The following is a 22822-nucleotide window of genomic DNA, read 5'->3' as shown; positions in this document are numbered from 1 at the left end:
CCTACTCTTTGAGATAAAAGTCGTATGCTATATATATAGACTAGATCATACACATTTGGTATTTCGAGCCGAGTATACCTCGCTTATCTATATCTTGAAATATGTGTTGGTAAGCTTTTCGCTTCGACCAAGTTTATCTTTACCTAGTGACGAAAGTCAAGAATGTTTCAATCACTTTGAAAATTGTTTTGACGAGAAATAGTGTAACAACTATATAACGTCCTCTAAGAATGTTCCAATGATTGGAATGAGAGTTTAGATTACATAACCAATGGATTCCTTGAACCGAAGTTTTTGAAATTTGTTGATCAAGAGAACCGGAAGTATGGAAATTTCCAAGTCCGCGAACTGCCGAAGTTCTCAAACCCGAGAATTTCTGCTGGAGTTGACAAACTACTTGCGTGAGCCAAGTCCGCGAACCGGCGTAGTTCTCTAACCCGAGAATTTCTGCTGGAGTTTGTAAACTCTATCCGGTGTCTTAAATCCGCGAACCTAGTCTGCGAACTTGAGAAGGTTATATATCTAAATCTGATTTCTGAAGTTAATCTTAAAAGACTAAGGAATGCATTTGCAAACCGTGACTATTAAAGTTCATGAACCGATTCGAGTGAATCAAATCATCTTTGCTTCAATTGTGTCTTGTGTAGTTACATAAGATTTCCTTGCAATTGAACAACTCTCTTAACTAGTTCATTTGAGTCAGTTGAACTAGTTATGGTGAAGAAGAACATGGTTGGTATGAAACGCTCATATGGTTAACCTCTTTGGGTAGACTATTATTGAACCAATAATGTACACGTTTGGGTGCGGTTAACAAATCTAGAAGTGTACAGTCATTTGTGTATGACAAGCTAAGTTTTCGATCTAACGGTTGAGAAATATTAGCTTGAATCTAAATCAGGTTTTCATCTAACGGAGAATATTGATTGCTTTGTAACTAAGGCAAAACCCTGATTCGAAAGGCTATATAAAGGAGACATCTAGTATTGTGCAAAAACTAACCCCACTCCTTACGTGTGATACTAGTTTGCGTGCTAGAGTCGATTCTCCTTTAACCTTTGGTTTTCTTCTTCTAAAACCAGGTTAACGACTTAAAAACTTCATTGGGATTGTGAAGTTAGACCGATACTACTTTTATCGTAGTTGTGTGATCTGATCTTGTATCTTCTATCGTAACAGTACAATCATATTGATTGGCTTGAGATCGTGAGAGTTCTCCGACAGGCAAGATATAAAAAGTAATCACATACATCTTCGTCTCGTCGTTTGTGATTCCACGACATCTTGTTTCGCTACCATACGATTCAGATTGTTGTGAGGTGATTGATTAATCTAGGTTGTTCTTCGGGAATATAAGACCGGATTATCAATTGGTTCCTGTTCACCTTGATTATTATCAAAAGACGGAACAAAAACTTTTAGGGTTTTCTGTGGAAGACAGATTGATCCTTTGATAGACTTGTCTGTGTGAGACAGATTTGTTTATTGTTAAATCCTGCGATTTTGGGTCGTAACAACTCTTAGTTGTGGGTGAGATCAGCTAAGGGAATCAATTGCGCAGTATCCTGCTGGGATCAGAGGCGTAGGGAGTACAACTGTACCTTGGATCAGAGGGAGACTGATTGGGGTTCAACTATAGTCCAGTCCGAAGTTAGCTTGGAGTAGGCTAGTGTCTGTAGCGGCTTAATACAGTGTGTATTCAATCTGGACTAAGTCCCGGGGTTTTTCTGCATTTGCGGTTTCCTCTTTAACAAAATTCTAGTGTCTGTGTTATTTCTATTTCTGCATTATATTTGTTTATATAATTGAAATAATACATGTTGTGCGTTTGAATCAGTCAATTGGAAATCCGACCTTTGGTTGTTGATTGATATTGATTAATACTTGGACATTGGTCTTTGGTACCGTCCAAGTTATTCCTTGTGTTTGATTATAGACTCGTTGATTTCTATTAGCCCGAGTGAATCAAAACAAGAGAGAGAAATTAACTCCTTGAGATACTTTTATCTAGATTGAGTCTGACTGTCTAGGTGATTCTCTAGTAAGTGTTTCAGAGTTAGTCCATACAGATTGCTAATCGAAATATTGGGTGGTGTTGTTAGACCCCTGCTTTTTCAATTGGTATTAGAGCAGGCAATATTTCACTTAACAATCTGTATGGACTAACTCCGAAATACTTTCTACAGAATCAACTAGACAGTCAGACTCAATCTAGGTAAAAGTATCTCAAGGATTTAATATCTCTCTCTTGTTTTGATTTACTCAAGCTAATAGAAATCAACGAGTCTTAATCAAACACAAGGAATAACTTGGACGGTACCAAAGACCAATGTCCAAGGATCAATCAATCACAATCAAACAACCAAAGGTTGGATTATACCAATTGATGATCTACACGGACAACCTGTGTTATTTCAATTATAAAGATAAACAATATAATGCGGAAACTGAAATAACACAGACACTAGAAATTTTGTTAACGAGGAAACCGGAAATGCAGAAAAACCCCGAGACCTAGTCCAGATTGAATACACATTGTAATAAGCCGCTACAGACACTAGCCTACTCCAAGCTAACTTCGGACTGGACTATAGTTGAACCCCAATCAGTCTCCTACTGATCTAAGGTACAGTTGTACTCCCTACGCCTATGATCCGAGTAGGATACTGCGCACTTGATTCCCTTAGCTGATCTCACCCACAACTAAGAGTTGCTACGACCCAAAATCGCAGGCTTTAACAATAAACAAATCTGTCTCACACAGACAAGTTTATCAAAGGATCAATCTGTCTCCAACAGAAAAACCCTAAAGTTTATAATCCGTCTTTTGATAATAATCAAGATGAACATGAACCAATTGATAATCTGGTCTTATATTCCCGAAGAACAGCCTAGATTAATCAATCTCTTCACAACAATCTTAATCGTATGGTAGCGAAACAAGATGTCGTGGAATCACAAACAATGAGATGAAGGTGTTTGTGATTACTTTTTATATCTTGCCTATCGGAGAAATCAAACAATCTCTAGCTGATCAATATGATTGTACTATTATGATAGAAGATGCAAGATCAGATCACACAACTAAGATAAAAGTAGTATCTGTCTGGCTTCACAATCCCAATGAAGTCTTCAAGTCGTTAACCTGGTTTTAGAAGAAGAAAACCAAAGGTTAAAGGAGAACCGACTCTAGCACGCAAACTAGTAGCACACGTAAGGTGTGGGGATTATTTTTGCAGAGTTGCTAGATGTCCCCTTATATAGTCTTTCAAATCAGGGTTTTGCCTTAGTTACAAAGAAATCAATATCCATCGTTTGATGAAAACCTGATTTAGATTCAAACTAATATTTCTCAACCGTTAGATCGAAAACTTAGCTTGTCATGCAAAAATGACTGTACTCTTCTAGGTTTGTTAACTGTACCCAAACGTGTACATTATTGGTTCAGCAATAGTCTAACCAAAAAGGTTAACCATAAGAGCATTTCATACCAACCATGTTCTTCTTCACCATAACTAGTTCAAATGTCTCAAATGAACTAGTTAAGAGAGTTGTTCAATTGCAAGGAAATCTTATGTAACTACACAAGACACAATTGAAGCAAAGATGATTTGATTCACTAGAATCGGTTCATGAACTTTGATAGCCACGGTTTGAAAAAGCATTCCTTAGTCTTTTAAGATTAAGTTCAGAGATCATCTTTAGATATATAACCTTCTCAAGTTCGCAGACTAGGTTCGCGGACTTAAGACACCGGACAGAGTTTACAAACTCCAGCAGAAATTCTCGGGTTCGAGAACTTCGCCGGTTCGCGGACTGGGTTCGCGGACTTGGCTCACGCAAGTAGTTTGTCAAATCCAGCAGAAATTCTCGGGTTTGAGAACTTCGGCAGTTCGCGAACTGAGTTCGCGGACTTAGTACTTGCCATACTTCCGGTTCTCTTGATCAACAAAGTTCGAGAACTTCGGCTCAAGGAATACACTGGTTATCTAATCTAAACTCTCATTCCAATCATTGAAACATTCTTAGAGGACATTATATAGTTGTTACACCATTTCTCGTCAAAGCGATTTTCAAAGTGATTGAAACATTCATGACTTTCGTCACTAGTTAAAGATAAACTTGGTCGAAGCGAAAAGCTTACCAACACATATTTCGAGATATAGATAGGCGAGTTATACTCGGCTCGAAATACCAAATGTGTATGATCTAGTCTATATATATAGCATACGACTTTTGTCTCAAAGAGTAGGAGATAGAATAGAAAGATTTTTGAGTGACAGATAAGTTCAAGTCTCCACATACCTTTTTGTCGAGAAGTTCCACCGGTTCCTTGAGTAGTTCTTCTACTTGTATGATGAAGCGCCATGAAGTCCTTGAGCTCAACTACACTTACTATCCTAGTCCGAGACTTAGCTATAAGAGACTAGAAATCAAGACTTATAGTTTTGATCACTAACATTGACAAACATACTTGAGATAACAACGCATGCGAGTTTGATCGAGCAGTGCTCTAACATCTACATATCATCAGGGTCATCAAAATCGATGCTTTCATTGTGGAAACAAAGGTCATGTTGTTAAGAATTTTTAACGGCTTTCTCATTTGAACTCTGATAAAATCCTTCAAGGATTAAAGTTTGCCATGAAATTATCTTCTGAAGAGCATATGGAGATCTGATCCTTCTAAATCAAAGGACTCTCAAAAGCACTCACCTGGTGGTGTTAATCACGTAAAGAAGAAGGACCAGAAAGCTAAGAAATAGATACCAAAGAAGATCAAGGAACAAAACGGAAAGGAAGCTGGCAACGAATTCAGATCATCGACACTCAAGGTAATTCCTAAATATCTTGATGATAGTAAATTCTATGATAACTTTGGTTCGTCATCAAAAAAGATTAGAGTTCCTAATAAATCAGGTAAGAAGAAATTTCCTGATAACCATGGAAAACTTAATCTGTCTCATTCAGATACTTAGTATCTGGGAGAAATACACTGACTCATAAAGTGCTCAAACTTAGTTTGATGAGTTCAGTGTATATTTTGTAATGGTTCAAAACTTGGGAGAATTATGAAGATATTCACTGGGACGCACTTTCCTAAAAATGCTTTTCGGTTTTTCTATTAAAGGAAGAATATTTGATTTCCATAATCAATGAACAAGTTTTTAGTAACCATTGGTGTATAAGTATCGGTAATATATGAGTGTTTCGGTCTTCTGTCTGAAACCAGGAATCATGGAAAAATCTGATTTGTATGCAAAGCTTTCTTCAAAAGTTTCAGAAAGGTATGCTGAAAAATGGCTAGTGACTCTTTTGGTCACCTAAATCTCAATGGAAACGGATCTGCTTCCTATATGAACATGAATCCTTCATCATGCATGATCGATTATGAAAAATAATTTTACAAGATGGCTCGAACTTGTGCCGAAACCAAGTTGGAAGTTTTGATGTTAAAACATAGCCTTGAAAAAGTCCTTACTTGTTCAAGCTCAAATTCTCAGGCAACTAGATTTACTCTCCAAAAGGGTAAACGAGGAGGAACCTAATTTTCACAAGGTTGAGGAATTAGTCTTCAATCAAGGATCACTTCAGGGAATTAGGAGAATCATCCCCATCAAGCACAAGAGATCTCAAGATTATGAGGGATTCTAAATTCTTGAAAAATAGACACCAATTTTTGATTTCTTTCAATGATTGTAAGTCTATTATGAATAAAATTATTTGATTTATAATTTTTCTTGTGATGGTTTTTGATTTACATAGCATGTGATTAAATGCTTTATTATTGCTATGGATGTTTATGGGATGTTTGATTTCGGTTTTATTACCTTGATATTCGATCTCATAATGCTGTGAACCCTTATGGTTTGGGTGACTTTTTGATTTAGCAGGATTAAGTTCTAGCCCATGTTGGTAGGCTTTATCAAAGGATCATAAGGGGTTCTGGTAGAAACAATATGTGAAAAAGTCACAATATGTTGAATCGGTTTTGGTTTAGCATAAAAGCATATGTGTTTCGACGGTTTTTAACTTTTGCTTGCAATTGTTAAAACTGGTTTTCAACCTTTCTCTGGTAAAGGTTGATGGTTGTTTTTATTCTTTTGTTTTGCATAAGGATGACAACATAAGGATATTTCGATATCAATTCTCCCCGGAAGAAGAAAGATGCAAACATATTGGAGAAGTGGATGCGAAATTTGAGGTAACAATGCTGTTAGTTAATTGTTTTCCTGTTTAAGAAAAGCCTGATTTTTATTTCATATATATTTTTCTTTTGCTTAACAAAATTTCGGTATAATTGATGTTTTATTCCATGATGTGTGTGTGGATGTGTGTGTGATTCAATTGGTTCCGGTTAAGAAAAACTATTGTTATCTTGCTTTATTGTATGGTATCAATTGTTTAGGCTTACAAAATTTCGGTGCAATTGCGGTGTTTTAATGCTTATGTTGATTCAATTGCTTCCGGTTGAGGTGAATAATTTTGCAAGTTGATTTATTTGGTTTGTATGAATTATTTATGGCTTAACGAAAGAAAAGGTTTACGGCATGAGTTGTTTAGTCCAATTCGATTCCGGATAAGAGAAACTAAGTTTATCTTAGTGAGACTTACCAAAGTGGAGGTTTCGGTTATTCAAGTCTAATCGAATGCCTTAACAAGAAATGCTAGTTAACTAACCTAGTATTTGGCTTGTTTAAAATTGAAAAGTCTAAGTTATATGGATAATTAGAACCTGATGAGAAAAAAAGAGTTATGTTTATTTTGGTCTTATCGAATGAAACGGTTGTATTTGTACAATCGGTTTAGCAAAGAGACTAAGTTTCTTAGTTGATTTTTGGTTTGCTAAACTAATTTGAGAAAATTGCTTCGGGAAATTATTTCCGTAATACTAGATCAAAACAAATTACTTTGTAGTTTCGGTTTTGATATTGGTTATAAAAAATGGTGTGTGGAACCCTCGTGCTTAACTCTATAGGTTTGCAAGTCTATTTTGAGATTTGTAAGATTCTTTTCGTGTTGTCCTTTATTTTTTCGTTTCTTTGAAATTTTGTGAAAAAAAGGGGGGGAAATATATGGAGTAAACAAGTGATACTGGTATTGATTTTATATATTGGTATCACTGAGGAAAAGAATAATTGTGCTTAAACGTTTATCTAATGAAAGAGTGAAAGCATAGACTAAGGGGGAGTAACATATCATATTGATTAATTGGTATAACAAAGACGCGCGGATTGATGAAATCTACCTATCTCACCTTTAGGTGGAGTATTAGCTTTGTTATTATAATGTCAACAATGACATTTAAGGATTGAATGAATGCACGTTATTGTGCTGTTGAATTCGGGAATCAAGCGTATGTGTAATGAATTCTTGTAATTTGTTTATCCATATGATTGTAAGAGTTTTGTCACTAAAATTGACAAAGGGGGATCTTGTTCGAGCATAGCTCGGTTGAACCCACCAAGCGTTGGTATGTCAAGTTTAGTTGTCATATTTTAGTGAATCAAAACTCATTTAAGAGTCGCTTGATTATGTACTAGAGTCAACTTCGTATGGGTTAGATTGAAAGTATCAGGATAGGAGACATTACAAGTATTGCGAAGACTTGAAGAAGTGAAGAAGTAAGAAGCTACAACGACAACATCATCCTTCCACTTGAGGTTAGTGATATTTGACTTGAACTATTTCATTCCCTAACGTATCTTTCAAGTCGTGCATATTGAAAACAAAACTGCGAAGCATGTTTGAACTCTAGATAGACATAGTATTAAGGAATACAATATGAATTTTATTGCTTAACCATTAAACTTTGTACATAAGACATCGACATAATCGTTTTAATGTTATTGTGATTATGTATGAGTATCAGGTGAGGATTTCATCCTAGGAAACAATGTTTTACATGTGTTTTAAGGAAGTAAGTTCATAAACTTGTTTATGAATCGAAAAGGAAATCGCCAGGCGTTATTGGGATCTTTATTCACTGCATATCTTGTGTGAAAAAACGGGGGTCTAACAACACCACCCAATAATTCGATTTGCAATCTGTATGGACTAACTCCGAAATTCTTTACTAAAGAATCAACTAGACAGTCAGACTCAATCTAGATAAAAGTATCTCAAGGATTTAATATCTCTCTCTTGATCTGATTTTTACTCAAGATAAAAACAATAGCGAGTCTTTATCAAATACAAGGAATAACTTGGACAGTACCAAAGACCAATGTCCAAGGATCAATCAACAACCAAAGGTTGGATTTCCAATCGATGATCTTTAACGCACAACCTGCATTATTTCAATTATATAAAAAATATAATGCGGAAAAGAAATAACACAAACACCAGAAGTTTTGTTAACGAGGAACTGCAAATGCAGAAAAACCCCGGGACCTAGTCCAGATTGAATACACACTATATTAATCCGCTACAGACACTAGCCTACAATAAGCTAACTTCGGACTGGACTATAGTTGAACCTCAATCAGTCTCCCACTGATCCAAGGTACAGTTGTACTCCTACGCCTCTGATCCCAGCAGGATACTGCGCACTTGATTCCCTTAGCTGATCTCACCCACAACTAAGAGTTGCTGCAACCTAAAATCACAGACTTGGTAATAAACAAATCTGTCTCACACAGAAAAGTCTATCAAAGGATAAATCTGTCTCCCACAGATAAACCCTAGGTTTTGTTCCGTCTTAAAATATAAAATCAAGGTGAACATGAACCAATTGATAATCCGGTCTTATATTCCCGAAGAACAGATTAGATTAATAAATTACCTCTCTACAATCCTTCCTGACTACATAAGCGGATTGTCGAGGAATTACAAACAGTGAGACGAAGATGTTTGTGACTTCTTTATCTTGCCTATCGGAGAACTCTCACGATCTCAAGCCAATCAATCGATTGTACTCGTACGATAGAAGATGTAAGATCAGATCACACAACTACAATAAAAGTAGTATCGGCCTGGCTTCACAATCCTAATAAATTCTTTAAGTCGTTAACCTGATTTAAGAGAAGAAAATCACAGGTTAATGGAGATCGACTCTAGCGGGCGCACTAGTAGCACACAGACGTGTGAGGATTATTTTTGCACAATGCTAGATGTCTCCTTTATATAGCCTTCAAATCAGGGTTTTTCCTTAGGTACAAAGCAATCCTTATTCATCGTTATATGAAAACCTGATTTAAATTCAAGCTAATATTTCTCAACCGTTAGATCGAAAACTTAGCTTGTCACACACACTTGGGTAGACGTTTACTGGGTTCGTGAAAACCATGCCCAAACGTGTACATGTATGTTGGTTCAACATAGTAACCCAAAAAGGTTAAGCATATGAGCATTTCATATTAACCTTGTTCTTCTTCACCATAACTAGTTCAATTGACTCAAATGAACTAGTTAAAGAGTTGTTCAATTGCTATGAGATCTTATGTAACTACACAAGACACAATTGAAACAAAGATGATTCGATTCGATTGAATCGGCTCATAAACATTATAGCCACGGTTTTCATAAAACATTCCTTAGTAATTTAATGTTTCATGTTCAGAGCATATCTTTATATCATAACCTCTTAAGTTCACAAAAAAGTTCGCGGACTTAAGTTAATCGATTGAGTTTTCCAAACTCAGCAGAAATTCTCGGAAAGAGAACTTCTGCCAGTTCGCGGACTTATCACACAAACGAGTTTTGGAAAACCCAGCAGAAATTCTCGGTCGAGAACTTCCGACAGTTCGCGGACTGAGTCTGCGGACTAGGTTCGCGGACTTGGCAAGCCAATTCCACAATCCTCCCTATTTCTCTTGATCAACAAAGTTCGAAAACTTCGGTTCAAGGAATACATGGTTATGTAATCTAAACTCTCATTTCAATCATTGAGACATTCTCAGAGGACGCTATGTAGTCGTTATTCACAGACCGATTCACGTCAGAGCAATTCTCAAAGTGATTGAAGCTTTTCATGACTTTCGTCACTAAGTGAAGATAAACTTGATCAAAGCGAAACGCTTTACCAACACACGATTTTGAGATAAAAGATAAGCAATGAATGCTCAGCTCGAAATGACAAATGTGTATGATCTAGTCTATATAGCATATGAATTTTGTCTCATAAGAAGTAGGAGATAGAATAGATAGACTTTTGAGTGATAGATAAGTTCAAGTATCCACATACCTTTTTGTTGATGAAGTTCCACGGTTCCTTGTATAGATCTTCGTCGGTGTATGATGAATCTCCATGAAGTCCTTGAGCTCAACTACACTTTTCTATCCTAGTCCGGGACTTAGCTATGTAGGCTAGAAATCAAGACTCATAGTTTTGATCACTAACATTGACAAACATGCTTGAGATAGCAACGCATGCGAGGTCGACCGAGCTATGCTCTAACAATCTCCCCCTTTGTCAATTTTAGTGAAAAAACTATTAATACATATGGAATACAAAAAAGATAAACTTTAGTGGCTCCTATTGCATAGTCTAATCTTCAGTGTTCCCTGAAATCTTCGTCCTTCCAAGTACTCCAATGATCCCAAAGGTTGTAAGTTTAGCATCACCGTTGTTGAAGATCAGTAGCTATAACAATGAGAGAAATCGAGATTCTTGATCATTATTATACAGTGTCATAGTATTATTATGTAGTATCAAAGTCCAATTGTATCACGACTTTAACAATAATACTACGGTGATATGTATCACTCCCCCTTAGTCAATACTCCATCTCGATCATGGAAACCACTCCCCCTTACACAATGATCCGAAAACCATATGTATTTATAGTGTGAATTACATTATTTCTCCCCCTTTTTGTCAATAAAATTGGCAAAGGTAAAAGAACGGGATCATAATGAAATTTCCACAAGAGACATTCGTAGACTAAAAGAAAAAATACATACCAACTTAATTTAGATGCAATCATAAAGCCGAAGCTAAATGGATTCATCAAGGAGTTTTAAGATACAAGATAACCCCTATAAAATTCCACAGCCGCACACCCCGCAAGATATTACCATTAAGCACAAGTTCAAAAGAACTCTCCCCCATTTGATGTCATTCCCGAAATAACAACAAGAGCGACCTTAATTTCGAAAGAAAAGAAGGTTTTTTAATTGGACATCAAAAACCATAGGAATGATTTTCTATATCCAAAGCTCAACCAAATTAATCACAAGTAAACCCATGATTAATTCAATTGAAAACGCAACTAAATCAAACCACAAAAGTGATCAATTTAATTGAAAGTGCTCAACATAAGTAAACTTAGGGAGCTACGACTAAGGTAATCATACGGAGATGACTAACTTAATCATTCACATACTCAACATAAGGAAAACCTTACGGAATATACGAATACATTAACCTATAGAACATGATTAGTATAGCCGTTCATATACTCAACACAAGAATTTATGGAATATATGAAAAACCAACTAGATTAATTATAACAGAACCTATAATTAATCTAATTGGAATACAAATAACCAAACTAATCACCGAAGTAATCAATTTAATTATTTTGGGCTCAACATAAGAGAACTTATGGAACCCCGACTAAGTTCAACATAGAATATGACAACCTTAACCGTACATGTACTCGACATAAAAAAGAAAACTTATGGAGTACAAACTAAATAACCAAACTGGTTGATTAATTTAATTCCTAATGCTCGACATATAGCATCTTATGGAACAACCAACAAGCCAATAAGAACAATCGACTTAGTTGTATCGTGCTCAACATAAGACACTCAATGGATCCTTCACGGTAAAACATAACAAGATGGATCAATGAAGATCAATACCGTGGATAACATACAAGGATTTGTTCTATTTTCCATCATAACGACATAATAGACTTTATCCTTGTCAAACAAAAGATATCATCCTATTTTCCATCAAATACATGATTGCATAGGCATAACTTTTGTAATTGTCAAAAGTCCATTCGTCCTTTCATCAATACGAATACTAATTCATGAACGACTTTAATTTTGACCGCAATATGGGACCTTCAAGTTCACGGACGTAAACAATACATATCCCATAAACAAATTGCAATATCACAAAATCATAAAGATCAATACTGCAATAACATCATCCTCCAAATATTTTTAGAATTTAACCAATATACCTAAAAAAATAACACAAGAATATGAAAACAAAAATAACTATGTGTAGTCACAATCATCGTTATTCAACGCACTGGTTATTCTTCCAACTAATCCAAAAAGAAGACATCCTAGGCGATAATGCCTTTGAGAAATTCAGCATCATTCCCGAACTCTTTGTTGTCAACTGAAAAAGCGGGGGTCTAACAACACCACCCAATATTTCGCTTAGCAATCTGTATGGACAAACTCCAATATACTTTTTATGAGAGTCAACTAGACAGTTAGACTCAATCAATAAAAAGATATATCAAAGAGTTCATATCTCAATCTCTCGATTTGATCTTTACTCAAGCAAATGGAAATCTGCGAGTCTTTATCAAAGAGAGATAACTTGGACGGTACCAAAGACCAATGTCTAAATATCAATCAATATCAATCAACAACCAAAGATTGGATTTCCAATCGATGATCTTTAACGCACAACCTGTATTATTTCAAAAATATAATGCGGAAAAGAAATAACACAGACACCAGAAGTTTTGTTAACGAGGAAACCGCAAATGCAGAAAAACCCCGGGACCTAGTCCAGATTGAATACACAATGTATTAAGCCGCTACAGACACTAGCCTACTGCAAACTAACTTCGGACTGGACTATAGTTGAACCCCCAATCAGTCTCCCACCGATCCAAGGTACAGTTGTACTCCTACGTCTCTGATCCCAGCAGGATACTGCGCACTTGATTCCCTTAGCTGATCTCACCCACAACCAAGAGTTGCTGCAACCCAAAATCACAGACTTGATAATAAACAGATCTGTCTCACACAGAAAAGTCTATCAAAGGATAAATCTGTCTCCCACAGATAAACCCTAGGTTTTGTTCCGTCTTTTGATATGAAATCAAGGTGAACATGAACCAATTGATAATCTGGTCTTATATTCCCAAAGAACAGCCTAGATTAATCAATCACCTATCTACAATCCTTCCTGACTACACAAGAAGATTGTCGAGGAATCACAAACAGTGAGACGAAGATGTTTGTGACTTCTTTATCTTGCCTATCGGAGAACTCTCACGATCTCAAGCCAATCAATCGATTGTACTCGTACGATAGAAGATGCAAGATCAGATCACACAACTACGATAAAGTAGTATCGGTATGGCTTCACAATCCAAATGAAGTCTTTAAGTCGTTAACCTGATATTAGAGAAGAAAATCAAAGGTTAATGGAGATCGACTCTAGCGGGCGCACTAGTAGCACACAGACGTGTGGGGATTAGTTTTGCACAATGTTAGATGTCTCCTTTATATAGCCTTCAACTCAGGATTTTTCCTTAATTACAAAGAAATCCTTATTCACCGTTAGATGAAAATCTGATTTAGATTCAAAGTAATATTTCTCAACCGTTAGATCGAAAACTTAGCTTGTCACACACACTTGGGTAGACATTTACTGGGTTCGTGAAAACCATGCCCAAACGTGTACGTGCATGTTGGTTCAACATAGTAACCCAAAAGGTTAACCATATGAGCATTTCATATTAACCTTGTTCTTCTTCACCATAACTAGTTCAATTGACTCAAATGAACTAGTTAAAGAGTTGTTCAATTGCTATGAGATCTTATGTAACTACACAAGACACAATTGAAACAAATATGATTCGATTCGATTGAATCGGCTCATGAACATTATAGCCACGGTTTGCATAAAGCATTCCTAAGTAATTTAATGTTTCATGTTCAGAGCACATCTTTAGATCATAACCTCTTAAGTTCACAAACAAGTTTGCGGACTTAAGTCAATCGGTTGAGTATTCCAAACTCAGCAGAAATTCTCGGAAAGAAAACTTCCTCCAAATCTCGGACTGGGTTTGCAGACTGAGTTCGCGGACTTAGCACACAAACGAGTTTTGGAACTCCAGCAGAAATTCTCGGTCGAGAACTTCCGACAGTTCGCGGACCGGGTTCGCGGACCGGGTTCGCGGACTTGGCAAGCCAATTCCACAATCCTCCCGATTTCTCTTGATCAAAAAAGTTCAAAAACTTTGGTTCAAGGAATACATGGTTATGTAATCTAAACTCTCATTTCCATCATTGAGACATTCTCATAGGACGCTATGTAGCCATTATTCACAGACCGATTCACGTCAAAGCAATTCTCAAAGTGATTGAAACTTTTCATGACTTTCGTCACTAGGTGAAGATAAACTTGATCAAAGCGAAACGCTTTACCAACACACAGATTTCGAGATAAAAGATAAGCAATGAATGCTCAGCTCAAAATGTCAAATGTGTATGATCTAGTCTATATAGCATACGACTTTTGTCTCATAAGAAGTAGGAGATAGAAGAGATAGACTTTTGAGTGATAGATAAGCCACATACCTTTTTGTTTATGAAGTTCCACGGTTCCTTGTATAGATTTCTTCGTTGTATGATGAATCGCCATGAAGTCCTTAAGCTCAACTACACTTTTCTATCCTAGTTCGAGACTTAGCTATGTAGGCTAGAAATCAAGACTTATAGTTTTGGTCACTAACATTGACAAACATGCTTGAGATAGCAACGCATGCGAGTTTGACCGAGCTATGGTCTAACAATCTCCCCCTTTGTCAATTTTAGTGACAAAACTATTAATATATATGGAATACAAAAAAGATAAACTTTAGTGGCTCCTATTCCATAGTCTAATCTTCAACGTTCCTTGAAATATTCATCCTTCCAAGTACTCCAATGATCCCAAAGGTTGTAAGTTTAGCACCATCATTGTTGAAGATCCGTAGCTATAACAATGAGAGAAATCGATATTCTCGATCATTATTATACAGTGTCATAGTATTATTATATAACATCGAAGTCCAATTGTATCACGACTTTAACAATAATAATACGGTGATATGTATCACTCCCCCTTAGTCAATACTCCATCTCGATCATGGAAACCACTCCCCCTTACACAATGATCCGAAAACCATATGTATTTGTAGTGTGAACTACAATATTTCTCCCCCTTTTTGTCAATAAAATTGGCAAAGGTACAAGAATGGGATCATAATGAAATTTCCACAAGATACATTTCATGACCAAAAGAAAAATACATACCAACTTAATTTTGATGCAATATAATAGCCGAAGCTAACAACATTCATCAAGGAGTTTTAAGATACAAGATAACCCCTATAAAATTCCACAGCCGCACTCCCCGCAAGATATTACCATTAAGCACAAGTTCAAAAGAAATCTCCCCCATTTGATGTCATTCCCGAAAGAACTACAAGAGCGACCTTAATTTCGAAAGAAAAAAAGGATTTTTAATTGGACACCAAAAACCATGGAAATGATTTTCTATATCCAACACTCGACCAAATTAATCACAAGTAAACCCATGATTAATTTAATCGGAATACGCAACTAAATCAAACCACAAAAGTGATCAATTTAATTGATTGTGCTCAACATAAGAAAACTCACGGAGCTACGACTAAGATAACCACACGGAGATGACTACGTTAATCGTTCAAATACTCAACATAAGGAAAACCTTATGGAATATACGACTACATCAACCAATAGAACATGATTAGTATAGTCGTTCATATACTCAACACAAGAACTTGTGGAATATATGAAAAACTCAACTAGATTAATTACAATAGAACCTATAATTAATCTAATTGGAATACACAACCAAACTAATCAGCGAAGCAATCAATTTAACTGTCAAAAGATTTTGCTCGACAAAAGAAGACTTTCGGAGCAAATAACTAAATAAACAATCAAGATGATTAATTTAGTTCAAGAATGCTCAACATATAGCATCTCATGGAACAACCAACAAGGCCAATATTAATCGACATAGTTGTAAGGTGCTCAACATAAGATACACAATGGAGCCTTCACGGTAAAACATAACAAAATGGATCAATGAAGATCAATACCGTGGATAACATACAAGGATCTATTCTATTTTGCATCACTATTTTCATAACGACATAATAGACTTTATCCTTGTCACACAAAAGATTTTATCCTATTTTCCATTAAATAAATGACTGCATAGGCATAACTTTTGTATTTGTCAAAAGTCCATTCGTCCTTTCATCAATACGAAAACCAATTCATGAACGACTTTACTTTTGACAACATATGGGACCTTCAAGTTCACGAAAGCAAACAATACATATCCCATAAACAATTGCAATATCACAAAATCATAAAGATTAATACTGCAATAACAATATTTGCCTTTAGAAGGTAGAATCAATCTTTTTCGCACGGATTTATACCAAGAGTGGTTACCAAAAGCGTATAAAAAGATTTCCTTAACAAAGAAGAACATACAAAGTCATTGACGACTATGCACCATAGTTCACATGAGATGATTGTGAACACTCAAGAATATATAGCAATGCGAACTACTACCCATTCTCGAACTTCCTTCTTTGTGATTCACCAACATCACTCTTGTAACAGCCACAAAATAGCTTAGAATAAGATTTCTCCAAGAATCCCAGTGCCCAAGTCCAAGAGAATAGAACAAGTGCACCGAAACGGAGCAAACACTAAAAAACAAGAGACAGGACAAAGACCAATATTAACTCATCCAAATTCAACAATTCTCATCTCCATTTCGAAGGGAATTCAATAAGGAAGAGAATTCAAAAAGAATGAGGTAAATCCGAGTTCGGAAGAAGAAGTTACGGCCAAAACAAGTTTGCCGAATATCGACGTCAAGTATGCATACGGGTTTGCGAACTTAAACCCCTGGATTTTGATTTTGAATGTTGTTATGCATACTTGGTATGTGTACCATGTAGTCCAAACATCCCGAACTATTATTTTCAAACATAAACATTTGAGAACCTTAAACACAGATCAAGTTAGGTAGAAATGAACGATAAGCAAGATTAGTATAAGTATTCTAAGCAAATAAAAGTACAATCTTGCTCAAGTTTATAGACATACCTTTTTAGATGAATCCAATCGAATTCTACCGCCTTACCGAACATAATCTGTGTGCCCCAATTCTTGTGCTTCCCTCACCGTGTACAAAGCAGGGCATTCCTTGGTGAGGATGCACTTCCAACACAATCAAGTTGCATTGGGGTGAACAAAGTCTTGCTCACCACAAGTGACCTTTGGATTATCATGAAAGAGATTACTTTTAGAACCTTTCACATCCAATTCCATTTTTCCAAAAAACTTGTTAAGTTCTAACATCATGGATACTGCCTTTTCCATAGTCATGGAGTTTTCTGGAGTTTAAACCGCTTTCCTTGGTTGGTTTAGTAAAAACCATGCCCAAAGTATGCTTGTTTTTGCCCCAAATTTGCTTCTGAGTCGACTGTGATTTTCAGTCAGCCATTGTTGATGAGCCATTCTTCCTGCTGGTGTTAGGAATTATGAGACTTCCGAAGAAGCCTACGCTTAAGGGGCAAAGAACCTCTTTGTCTACTGACCCTCCTCCGCGGATGGACCATCCTAATGCTACGCCGTCTCCACCCCCTGAGGATACCGAGATTCCTGCTGGCACTGAGGTACCTGCTGGTACTGAGATAGTTGTTGTTCCTGAGGATGCTGCGGATCCAGAGGTAGAAGAAGTTGTCGTTGAGGATCTTCCACCTCCTCCTCATCATTATGAACTTCAAAGGTTGACACTACGTGATAAAGATAGCTACGCCCATCTGTCCTTGGCTGAGATCACCAAGTCTTTCCGCCTCCACAAGTTCGAGATCTCCTTTATCAATGGCCCCGATGTGCTCACCGAATCCCTGATCCGGAGTTTTCCTTATGATGAGAATAACCTCCTTATTAGTGTTCGTCAGTTGGCCGCAGGTATGCTCCTCCCTTTGTTCAGTAGAAAGGATCCCTTCTACTATGACGTTCTGTCTACCAGGGATGACCCGGTGAACAAAACTCAGGTCCGAGGAGTTATGCAATATACTGGTAACTACTGGCATGCCCTTTGTGAGAGTTGGTACCGTAGTAAGGGAAAGACCACTTTAAAGTCTTATGACCCCTTTGCTGATGGAAGGTCTAAGCAGGAGGATTATACCCTCGCCAACTTCAATGCTACATACGTTGATGCTATTCAGAAGAGCAATCTTCATCCTTGGAGTGTAGGCCCTTGTCGTATCCATGTTACTGCTAAGCAAATCAAGGAAGGTAACAGCCTTCGTCTGCTGGAGGAGATCGATAAGACTGGTTTGACTGTTATCCCTTATTCTGCTAGGCTACCTTTGCCAAAGTCCGACGGTATCCGTCTTGACCATGATGATCGTTGGTCTCGTACTCTTCTTCGTGTGGTAGGTCCTTGGGCCTACGGTTTTACTTCCGCAGATCCCCACGTCCCCGGTACAGCTCTTTCCTTGCCTGAAAAGTATGATGGATATCAGCCTTGGGTTTTCAACCCTGCTGCTTCTCATGAGGTAACCTTAGTTTCTGTTTGAAGGCTTTTGTTTTAATATTTTTGTTTGATATTCTGATGGCTTTCTTTTGTAGTTAATCCTTCTGTGTTTTTCATCTTGTTCATGAACATTCTGTTCGTATTAAGAGTTATATGCATAATACGGTGGCTGATTTGAGCATTGTAAACTTCTTTAGAGTACGTCACAGGGTGGTGAAGTTTATTGAGCCTAAGGAGTGTTTTTGGCAGCCTCCACCAAGGAATTGTTTGCTTCTTTGTTGCGATGGTGCTGCAAAAGATAACCCGGGGCGTGATGGTGCTGGAGTGGTTGTTAGGGATGTTGATTGTAACGTGGTTGGAGCTATGAGTATTGGCCTTGGAATTACTAATAATTTCATGGCAGAATTGTTTGGTATATTGGTGGGATTGGAATGGGTTGTTAAATGGGAGGTGCGCCACATTCAAGTACGTTCAGAGTCAATACGTGTTGTCATGTCTTTCAAGAGTTCGAATGTTCCTTGGCTGATTAGACAAAGGTGGATACAAGTTCAGAATTCTTATGAATCAATTTCTTTCGAGCACACTTATCGTGAGACAAACTTTTCAGCGGATGTTATGGCTAAAAGAGGTTGCGTTTTAAGGAATGGTGAAGGTTTAAACTATGATGAAAGACCCTTTTTTCTTTCTTCCATAGAATTGCCTAATGTATCTTATTTTCGATTCAAGTAGCTTATGAGTTTTTTGGGGCCTCTTGACCTCTTTTTCTTGTAATCTCTTTGTACATATGGCTAAAATGCCCCCGCTTCTTCTGCTGGAACTGCTCCAGGTTCTGCTGCTAGGACTGATCCGAGCTCTGCTGGTAATTCCGTAGCCACCAGGACTAGGAAGAGAAAGGCTTCGGCTGAAGCAGCTACGCCAACACCTGCGGAGGTAAGGATTATTGTCATACCTTTGTGTTTGTAGGTCCCTTAGTATTTTGCCCCTGATCCTTAGATGGCGCATGTGTTTTTCCACAGTCCTCCAAGAGAAAGGGCAAGTTGAAGGCTGTTATTGACCTTGAGGCATCAGATGAAGATCCCAAGGATGGTGAGGAGGTGCCGAATGATGAAGATATGGAGGATATTGAGGATACTGGCCTCAGCCCTCATTTGGATGATATTGAGGAAGATTTTTCCAAGGGTAACCCCAGTCCCATCCGTGCTGGCTCAGTGGAGGGTGAGAATCTCGTGGCTGGGGGTGATGCTCCATTTGTTAGCCCTGTTAGTGTTCAAGATCCAGATCCTACTTTGTCTCCAAAGGTGTCTTTATTTTCTGCCCCAGGCGGAGCATTGCCTGTTGTCTCGGCTGCTACTGAGGCTGTTGCTGTAGTTTCCAAGAGTCTTCCTTCGTCTCCCGCTACTTCGCTTCAATCAAGTGGTTCATTTGCTAAGGTTGTTACCCCAGTGGTGAGAGTCAGCAGTTCAGATTCTCAGTCGAAGAAGAAGGTTGTGATTTCACTGGGCAGCTTCTCCTTCAATGCTATGCCAATCCCGTTAGGGAGCTCAGTCTGTTTCAACTTCCCTGTTAGCAAATATGTTGGACCTCCACCTTCGTCACCAGAATGGAATGTAGTACTGGGAAATCTTCCTTTTACTGGTGATATGGACTTAGGTGGTGCTCAAGATTTTTCTTCGGTTCCCAGATCATCCACCATGCCATCTCTTCGTCGTGGTGAGGGCTCAGTAATTGTGCCCCATGTTCGCTCTCAAGCGATTGATGGAGTTGTTGCTGAGTCTAGCAAGGGTAAGCTGCCTGAGAGCTTGACTCTTGGTAGTTCTGATGATGCCATTCTCGAAGCTATTCTGCGGGACTCGAAGGGTCATTTTTCTGCTGAGGTTGATCGTCATCATCTGGATAGCTCCTTTGAAGTAGCCTCGCAGTTAGATGTGTTGTCTGCTCAATATCGTGCGGCTAAGGATCTATTCTTTGACCCGGATTGCCTTCGCTCCTGCCATAGCTTTGGTGAAATTCGCAGGAGTAGCATCCAAGAGATGGAGGCTTTCATTGACACCTACGATGATTTCCTTCTCCGTGTCTCAGCGTTTTCAGTAAGTGATTCCCTCCTTACCGCTTCACTAACTTGTTTTGATTCTCCGTTTATTCTTACACTCCTTTGTTTGCAGCTTTGCAAACATATAGATGAGCTGCACCCTGCTCAAGTTTTATAGGGCTAAGTGTACTCACTTGAGTGCTCTGTTGGAGCGTGTTCGTCAATAATATGCCCTTGCTGGCACACATCAACCTTCGTCCAGTGATGTTGTTTCTCTTGCTAGGGTATCTTCATTGGACGATGATCTGAGGAAGACTCAGAGATCCTTGGAGGCTTGTTTGCTGACACTCGAGAGAGCTAACAATGCCGCTAAGGTTGCCGAGGACGTGCATAAAGCTGCTGATTCTGCTCTGGCTGCTGAGTCCTCCAAAGCCATAGGTTCGTTCCTTATTTCCCTTAGCTTTGTTGTTGTTCTTGTTTAGTTGCATAGTCCTGAGACAGCCTCTGCCTGCCAGCTGGTAGCTCTGGTGAGCTTAGATATCTTCGGGATCAAGTAGCCAAGTTATCCTCCGATGTTTGATATTATCAGAAGAAGTCTGATATATTGATGAACGTTACCGTCCATAATGAGGCCCAACTTTCCCTTGAATTTGCTCATAACTCGGATTTAGTAAGCTTTGCTTCGTAAAGAATGTGACGAAGCCCTTAATTGGAAGGAGGGTCTCATTCTAAAGCAAAAGGAGGATATTTCCCTAGTTGAGAGACGCCTTTCAGCCCAAGAAATTATCCGCAAAAAGTTCCATGCGGATTTCGAGAATGCATGTGCCTCTTTAGCTAAGGTTACTGCAGAGCGCAACGTCTTGTCTTCTGAGGTCTGTTCTCTTGAGAACAAACTCATTGAGGCTGACTCCGCATCATCTTCCATGTCTCATGCATCTTTGATCAAGAAGTTTGAAGAGTTAGAAAATGTTTACCGAGTTCTATCGTCAGAGAATGCTTCGCTCCGGATAGATGTTGATGACCTCCGGACTGAGCATGATACCCTTGTGGAAGTGGTGGGCCCGGGAAAGCGTATGAAAATTAAGCGAGATAAAAACGGGCCTACAGTAATACCGCAAGTGCACGGTCGTCGGTTGTAGCTCGTGCAAGTACGGGTCGATCCACAGAGACTGGGGGTGTTTTGTAGTGTTTAGCTATTTTGGGTTCTAGTTGCTATTGTTGGGCTTTGGGTACCAATGGATTTTGGTAACCAATGGGTTATGATTGTGCTTTGGGCCTTTGAGTTCTTTGGGAATGAACTGGGCTTTAGCTTTAGCCTATCAGTACACTAGGCTTTTGGAGAGAACTGTGGACTGGGCTTAACAGTTCACTTGTGAACTGGGCTTGGTAGTGAACTAGGCTTTGGTTTTGAATTTGGGCTTGGGTTCTTTTGATGTGTACTGGGCTTGGTAACAGTGAACTGGGCCTTAGGCCTTAAACAGAAGAACAGTGGGATTTTGTAATGACTGGACTGGGCTTGTGCTGTGAGCCAAGCTCAGTTGCAGCAGCAGCAGTGGCTGTAGCACATGGCAAGAGAAGTGGAGTGGCAGCAACATCTGCAGAAACTCAGATGCAGGAGGCAGCAGCAAGGGAGAAGTTGAAGTAGCAGGAGAAAATAGCAAACAAAATGAAGGACAAGTGAAAGTAAAACAGTGGCAGTGAAGGAATGAGGAAAAGTGACAGTACAATGAAACTAAACAAGAACAATGGAACCAAGGCCTAAGCCAAGGGCAGGGGTGTGAAGAAGACAGTGAAGTAAAAAAAAAGGAAGGAAAAAAAAAGCAAAGCCAAGGCAATGGCTTTAGGCATTCATCTAGAGTGGGAAGAGAACCAGCTTGCTCACAGTCACTAGTGAGCACTAGTTTCTCCCCACTGCTCAATCAACTCAATGCTCTAAGGCTCTAACCTAGCATTGACACACAACAGTAGACTAATCCTAACATTTGGGAAGCTAACAGTTGACAAAACAACAGAGCCTAGGCATACAACTAGAGTAGGAAGAGAACCAGTTTGCTCACAGTCACTAGTGAGCACTAGTTTCTCCCCACTGCTCAATCAATCCAATGCTTCAAGGCTTCTAGCCTAACATTCCATCACTTCACAATGAACAAACTTAACATTTGAGCATTTAAACTAACATTAACATTAAACAGAATTAACACTAACAGGATTATCATTAACAGGGGACAAACAGGAACAATGAACAATATTAACCTAAACATGAA

The sequence above is a fragment of the Papaver somniferum genome, chromosome 7 (assembly GCF_003573695.1).
Source record: "Papaver somniferum cultivar HN1 chromosome 7, ASM357369v1, whole genome shotgun sequence".
In the NCBI taxonomy this organism is placed as follows: Eukaryota; Viridiplantae; Streptophyta; class Magnoliopsida; order Ranunculales; family Papaveraceae; genus Papaver; species Papaver somniferum.
The sequence above is the reverse complement of the archived record's forward strand: the minus strand, read 5'-3'. Positions refer to the sequence as shown.